The 7,500-nt window shown below is 52.0% G+C and overlaps 1 protein-coding gene across 1 annotated transcript in view; it reads right to left on the bottom strand.

The window, feature by feature from the left end:
• The window catches only part of LOC125959646 (myb-like protein AA), a 55,187-nt gene extending 47,781 nt beyond the window's left edge, over positions 1-7,406 (bottom strand). Inside the window, exon 1 of the mRNA XM_049692474.1 lies at positions 7,146-7,406. The gene's annotated coding sequence lies outside the window, so the exon portion shown is untranslated. The remainder of the gene's footprint in view (positions 1-7,145) is intronic.
• Between the last annotated feature and the right edge of the window lie 94 nt (positions 7,407-7,500).

Raw genomic sequence — 7,500 nt, 5'->3', positions numbered from 1 at the left:
CCCATTTTCCACGAAAAACGAAACAATCTGGCAACCTGAAAACGCCATGCCATGTTGGCTCCCCCTTTTTTTCTGAGGGGGGATCGAGTGCCGCTGGTCAGTTCTTAGCACTCAGCAAAATGTGAACGCGCGAGCATGGATCGTGAGAAAACGGAAGCGAGAACGAACGTTAGGAAGCGTTTTGTTTGTAGATTTTTTGGGGAGTAAATTTTGCATAAATAATTAATAATTGATCAATTGAGACCGCACGATTGATCGTTCTTTGGTTGTCGGTGTGTGTGTGTGTGTGTGTGTGTGTGTTTGTTTGTGCTGGTGGGAACGCCAAAGAGTTGTTTGATCACCGCGGGGATACCCGGGGAGCGCATATTAATCGATTAGCGACGCACCGTGTCCCTGCGGTGGCGGTGGCGATGGATACGATCGTGTTGTGGGAGCCGAAGGAGGGCGGGATCACCACCGCAAACACCGGAAATCACCGGAAATCAACGGAACTGTTTTGTCCAATAATTGCGCACACTATTAGCGGTCGCTCGCTCCTCACGAGAAGCTACAGCATCTGGACTCGGGAGATCTCGCGATGCTCGTTGATCGTCCGCCGCGAGATCATTTGCTTTTCGATCCCCTCGTTGCCCCATCATTTCGTGGTGATTCTGAGGGGCTAGATCACAATTTTTCGGTGGCCCCCACTATTAAAACAGTATTGGCCAGCGACAGCAACAGCCGAGCAGCAGCAACAGCGGAAGTGAGACGATCTTTGGCGGACTCTTGGCTTGTGCGAATGCGTCAGCCAGCTCTCGTTCTCTCTCCAGCTCTCTCTCTATCTCTTTCTGTTTTCGTTTTCGCTTCCTACTCCTTATGGGCCATTGTGGCGGTAATTGAGGGCAATTATTCTAATTTATAATATTCCATAATATATTTGGTGCTGCTGTTGCGCCACACCCGGGGACCGGGCGAGTCTCACAAAACGGACAGACCTTTCCTTGGGACAGACAACCAGTCTGCCTGCCTGCCTGCCAGCCAGCGAGCCAGGTATGTATGTTAATAGAGCGCTTCACTCAGTAAGCAGAACCCTCCATTCCCGGTTCAGAACGCACCGGAGCGAGCGCTCTAGTCGATCAGACTCCCGCTCGAAAGCGATCGAATGGAAGGTGAAAATTATGATCTTTGATCAAAATCGCGGGCCCGAAGCCAGTGAGCGAGCGAGCGAGCGGGCGGGTGAGATGATGATGAGGGCTTTTGGGACCCCCGTTTGGGCTTGTTACGGGATGAATTTATGAATGGACACCGCGGACGTCGTTCCCAACGGAACAACCGAAGCCCATTCCACCTGCGGTCTAGCCCCGGCTGTTGCTGCTGTTGGTGGCACCTGCGCGGTTGGATAGTTATTACTATTATTATTATTTAGAGATGCCCTTTTTCCCCTGGGGAGGGTGGAGTAGACCGCCAGTAGATGAGACCGGAATCCACGGATGCCACGGAAGCGCGAGTGCTGGGAGGGGAAGAGTGTTAATTGATTTAATTAAAAGGAGCAACCCGCACCGACAGCAACACACGAGGAGCTGCCTTGCAGTCCTGCACTCGATAAATGCATTAATTACTGTATTGAGCGCCAAAAGACAAAACAAAAATGGAGCCCAAACATAGCACCGGCCAAGGGGGAGATTACGATGTGCTTCTGTTCTGTTTCGTGTTGTTCTAATCTAAACGCATGGAGATAGTTGTGTGTGTGTGCTTGTGTATGTGTGCTTGCTCCGCGTTTCAGTTTATGAAAAGAACTACGCCTGGGATCTCCATCCATTGCTCCGTATGCTATTCGTCCCGTTGAATTGAAACAATCATTTCTTCGGTAAGAAAAGGGGTGGTGCTCGGATGCTCGAGAGAAAAGGTTTAATCCAGCCAAACAATGAGCTGAATTAATCAATCACCAGCCCCTAGGAGCTCGTACTACGGGCGCAGCTAGCAGCTCTAGTGATAAGAGCGACCAGGAGAAGGAGAAGCACGACCACTCGGTGTGCTTGATTCATTGAACGAGCTACGGAGGTACTTGCTGCTGCCGTCGAGGCACCGGAGCGTACGCTCTCTATCGTAATCGGGATTAGGAGACCATTTAGATAAGCAAAAGCCTTCCAGCGAACGAAGCGAATAATGCTGATCACGCCCTATGCTACAGGCCCGAGTGGGCTCTCGTTTCACACATCATGATGGCGATGGCGACGGCGACGACGAAGACGGTCGGTGATGACATGCATGCACACAGTTAGACTACCAAGTGAAGGACGCCTTCACCGTGCCTTCTCTTGCGGCCACTGGAGTGGCCTGATGGTCGTCAGATTAGGCGTGTCACTTGCTTGCTTGCGTCGCATAAAATTTCCAAGTCATGGCCCTCATTACACCGCGAGCAGTATTTTTTGCAGGCCAACGAGCTCGCGCGCGCACACCTCTTCGCTGCTTATCAATGGTTTCATATGCGCGGTGAGTCCCCCTCCCGCCATCTCGATTTCTGATGCTGATCGCATTGACGCCTATGTTTTTTTCCTCCTCCAAGACTCCGCATCGGCGCATCTTATCGTGGGCGATTGCCCACCGCTCCCTGTTTTTGGAGGGAGGGCTATAAAGGGGATTTTTGTTTTGAATCCAGCTGGAAGCTTTAAATAGAATTCAATCGAAATGGCGCACCCCCCATACCATCATTCCAGAGTTAATGTGTGCCCACACAGCCACACACAAACGCACCGGCGTTAGTTGCAGGGAGTGGGGTTTTCCATAAACATATTTCTAGACCAAGAGTCCACCCACCTCCGAAGAGCGATAAGCATCCACCTGATTCGCGCGTGTGTTTTAACATTATTTTGCAATTCAAAAACATGGCGAACATGTCTAGGGACCACATCATGCTGTATCTCGCGCAGGTCAGCAACAACAGCAGGCTTTGTGACTGTTCCGCTATATTTTCGTTTCTGTTGTCGTCGACCATCAAACAAAGGAGGCCGCGGTGGCACTTGGCGTGTGCGATGACAGCTCGTCGATTAAGAAAGTAACCGAGAAGAAAATAGAAACTACTGCTTCTTCTTCTCCTTCTACTCGCCACCTGACACCTGGGGACTCACATATGTCAGCATGGCGCGTCTCCAGCCCTACCAACAGCAGCAGCAGCAGCAGCAGCGCCTGCTGCGGCCCACCGTTTGATTGATAACTCGGCGATCGCACCGGTCATTCAAAAAGCGAAAGAGCGGAATGCAAACAGACAGCAAACTGTGCCACCGAGCAGGTCCTAATCTTTGGCTCTCCTTTGCCCGTTATTAGCGCTAATTTCTTTCCTGGAACTGTCCTCCTACCGAGAAACGGAAAGGGGTTTAGTGTGTGCTTTACTCTTGAACGATAAGATCGAGTTCAGGCGAAGCGCAGCGCAGAACGTATATGCGTGTCAACGTATCATGGTGATAGCGAACGGTTTTATAGCATCCACCATTCCCAAAAGGCGGAGGAAGGCGGGGAGATTCGCCTTTACACTCGCAACCGATTGATTGATTTATTCCCTTGTTCGCTGTGCGCTGTTTGAAATTCGATGCGAACTATTTATGGACCGGCAGTACGACAATGACAGTGCGCTAGTACCCGCTAATGAGCCATAAAATGACGGGCTAGAAAGCATCAAGCATCGCCTCAAGGACACCCCAAACCTAAAAAGGTAATTGTTTTGCCGGAGGACAATTTATCACCAAAATAGAAGCACACACTCACGCACTCGCACTCTATGGGCCTTTTTTAAGGTGGAGGCAGAACAAACAAACAAGTACACTAGACGGTGCGCTAGCACACACACACACACACACACACACACCGGTGGGGTGGATGGAATGTCAAAAGATAAGCATGCAACATTTATCAATTAAAGTTCAATCCATTACAACACGACGCGGTGTGACAAATTCGTCAAACAGTTCCCTCCCCCCGGTCCCCATCCATTTCCTCTTGCCTATCTACTATTTAAATGATAAATTCAAATTCAACATCAGCATGACAGCTAACAACAAGCGCGGCCCGTGATGGTTCCCGCCCCGCGGTTCAAGGCGCGTTCGGGCGCGTTATTACAAAATATTCTTGCCGCCGCATCGGGTGTCGCTGATAACCGTCTAACCAAGGCGGGACAAGGTGGCCCCGCGCGGTGAAGTTGCGAGAAAACACTTGCCACTAAACGGGCAGAACAGAGGCGATGGGGAGGAGGCGCCCAAGGTAGAACCGAAACCGCGCCATACAAGATACATGTTGGCACCTCGGCCTCCCTTATGATGGTTCTTCAGAATGAAGCACACAGAAAGAGATGGAGAGAGAGAGTAGAGCGCGCAGACCACCTGAACTGATAAGAAGCAACCACCTTGAGCGCGAGCGTGTGTGTGAAAGCATGTCTCACACTCCATGTGTGGTCTAGCACCTTGAAAATCGATACTGGGACACCTTAGTGTTAACGTCTTCTTCGTTCTCGTGCTAATCTTGGTTCTTACTACGCTCTCGATCCTTCATTTGATGACTTCCTCAAGGAAGCTAACTAACTTACTGACACTAACGCAACATTAGAAGCTGCGGTGACCTGCAAATGAATGAAGCAACATCAGGATGATGATGATGATGATGATGAGTAGCTCGGATGCACAGGGCGCCACAGTTGACGATGACGTCGATGTCATCATCAACAGAGGAGTGAGGAGTTCATCTCAGCGCCGAGACGCCACGAGACGCAAGCAGTGCCGAAGAACCGCAACCGCAACGATGATGGGAGTTCCCTTCCGGCGGCTATTTACGCGGCATCACCCCTGGGGGGGGGAATGGCACTCGTTTCAATGGTTCCATTCACTCTTGCCACGGATTCTCGCTTAGTCGATCCAAGATACACACACACACTCGATGGTGGCGTTCGCTGGCTCGTTTGCCTTACCGCTCACACACCACTTCTTCCCTTTGGCACACGGCCCATCCCCACCCCGGTGGTGGTGGTGTCTCAAGATTACGATGCCGTCGGCGACGACCAAAGCGACCGCGCGAGCGATGGCGCTGCTACAGCATCCTCGGCCTCGGCTCGGAAGCTGCTGTTGCCTCGTAGTAATCATTAGCCCGCTCCGCTTAACCACCACCACCATCGTCATCGTCGCCACCGCCGTCCGTCGTATGTGCCGTGCCGGGCCCTCGGGCTCTAGGCTCATTTCCGCACGTTTGACCGAGAAGCCAGCATGATGCGAGCTGCCGGCCACAAGACGTCACAAGCGGGCGGGCGGGAGTCCTAATTTTAGGACTCTTTGGTGCCCGCTCGACTTCGGTCCCGTTTTTTCGGTCCGGACTTCGTCCGGGCGGACGCTGGCGCGGGTAGCGCTGGAATGCGAGCGCACACACTCTTCGTGATGCGTGACGGAGCGGAAACGGAAACGAGATGACGAGATGACGACGATGAGGAGAACGCAGAACGCTGGTTTGGCCCAATCGATGAGACACAGATCAGCTGATTGTGTGTGTGTGTGTGTGTGTGTGTGTGTGTGTAGTGTGTGATGTGTGTATGTGTGTACTACTGCACAAACTACTGGCAGCGGATCGTCAATGGAAACAACACCATCGTCAAGGACCGCATGTGGGTGCCCCGGTATATTGTGGTAGGTTATTTCTTCTGCGTCACTACTACCGGGCCACCGGCAGTGCGTGGGCCGTGAGGGAACAACCACACACGCACACGCACGCACGCACACTGCCTCTCTCTCTCGCTCGTTCGCAGGAAAGCCGCCATTAATTAACTCTCGGCGCAGCCTGCCAGTGAAGGAGAAGATGCGTGTTGTTGGTGGCTTCCAATGGCTACTACAGCAACCACGGATCTCCCTGACGACGACGACGACGAGGACGTCGACGACAACAAACTTACAATCGATACACCGGGCAAAGCAAAGCGCGAACTGCCAGCTGCTGTTCTCTGCTCTTCTCAAATCTGTGGCCCTCCCGCTCCTTTGGTAATTAAAAACCCTTTTTTGTTGTTGCTGTTGTTGTTGTTGTTACACACCCTTTCCCCTCGGGGGGGTGGCCATCGCGCCGGAGAGGTGTTTATGTTGGCACAATGTTAACGCCATTAAGGCGGACTAGGTGACAACAACGGCAGGATGGCAGTTTAATGGCGCCGACTTCGCGGCCGTTGTGCGAACGCGACACCCCAAGGAAGGAGGACAGTTCCCGTCATCACGCCCGTCCCCGGGAACTACATTCAATGTAAAGCAGTGCCTCAGGGGGGGGGCTAAGATGGTCTTGCTTTAGACCCAGAGAGCCACCCGGTGTATGCAATATGTGTTTCACTGTGCACAACATATACACCTTTGGCCGGGGAAGGGGTTTCCCGCGGTGCACCTGACAGCTTCTGTCAACACAATCTGCTGGCGCTGCTGCTACTTGTGGTAACACCAGGGAAAAGAGAGTGAGGTTAGAGGCATCTAATGGGAGCTGTCGAATCACTTCTGGCGCAATGGGCCTACTGTGTTTTGCTGTGGCTACTACGATCGTAACCCGGTTGTGTCCGATTGTTTGCAGAATGAAGCACCGAATGCCGAAGAAATGTCACTCGCGATGAATGACAGATTAGATTCACGAATGGCGATTTCCCCCCGCGTTTACCGCGACTAAACACACACACAAACGGTGAGATGAAGAGCAAACAACCGACGTGGTGCGTTAGCACTTCATATTAGCCATTTTGCCGACGGCATTTCTCTACCGCGCTGGCTGCCCGGCGCTGGTTTGACCTCTACGTTTCTCCGCTTCGCCGCTGTGATGTTGCTTCATGTCCACGAATTGCGAAATTAAAGATGGAGACACTGTCGGTGGCACTTTCCATTGCAAATTGAACGTCACCTTGTTCAGAATTCAGGAAGGTTATGTAAATGCGCTTTCACTGTCGTACTCCCTTCAACTTCAGCACTTGACACGATCAGGGACACAGCTTTTGCTTATCCGGTACACATTCTTTCACACTGATGCGTTCTGATAACCCGTTATCACCTCGTGTGCAGCTCGTGTTTCATAACAGGTGAAACAGTCACACCGGAATTCGCATTTGTAACCAAATAGCCACCGCCATGGCCGGATATCCGGGGTTCACACCGCGTACCGATCGCACTCACCGTTGCTCGTACACCAATGCCTTCGAATCGAACCTCTAAAGGTATCCGTTTCCGAGCGAATGTGTCAATTTAGACGACGCACAATTCGTCGGATCGTCGTGATTCCAACGCGTGATTGTGTAAGTGGTTTTATGATAATTTTTTTGATGATTTTCCAACGCTCGTCAAACGCTGAGACCTCTCTCTCTCGAGGAGGGCACTAAGACCCGTACGGCACGACACAACACCGGGGGATCAGCGGTGGCCAAAACAAATGCTCTCTGTCTGTCTGCACACACAGAGACCAACGGATTCGCGACCGCGTATGGTGGACCGCGAGATTTCCACTTCCGATAGCGCGCGCACTCGATGGACG

Source organism: Anopheles darlingi, chromosome 2 (genome assembly GCF_943734745.1).
Source record: "Anopheles darlingi chromosome 2, idAnoDarlMG_H_01, whole genome shotgun sequence".
NCBI lineage: Eukaryota > Metazoa > Arthropoda > Insecta > Diptera > Culicidae > Anopheles > Anopheles darlingi.
Note: the sequence above shows the minus strand (reverse complement) of the source record. Positions and strands in the feature narration are given on the sequence as shown.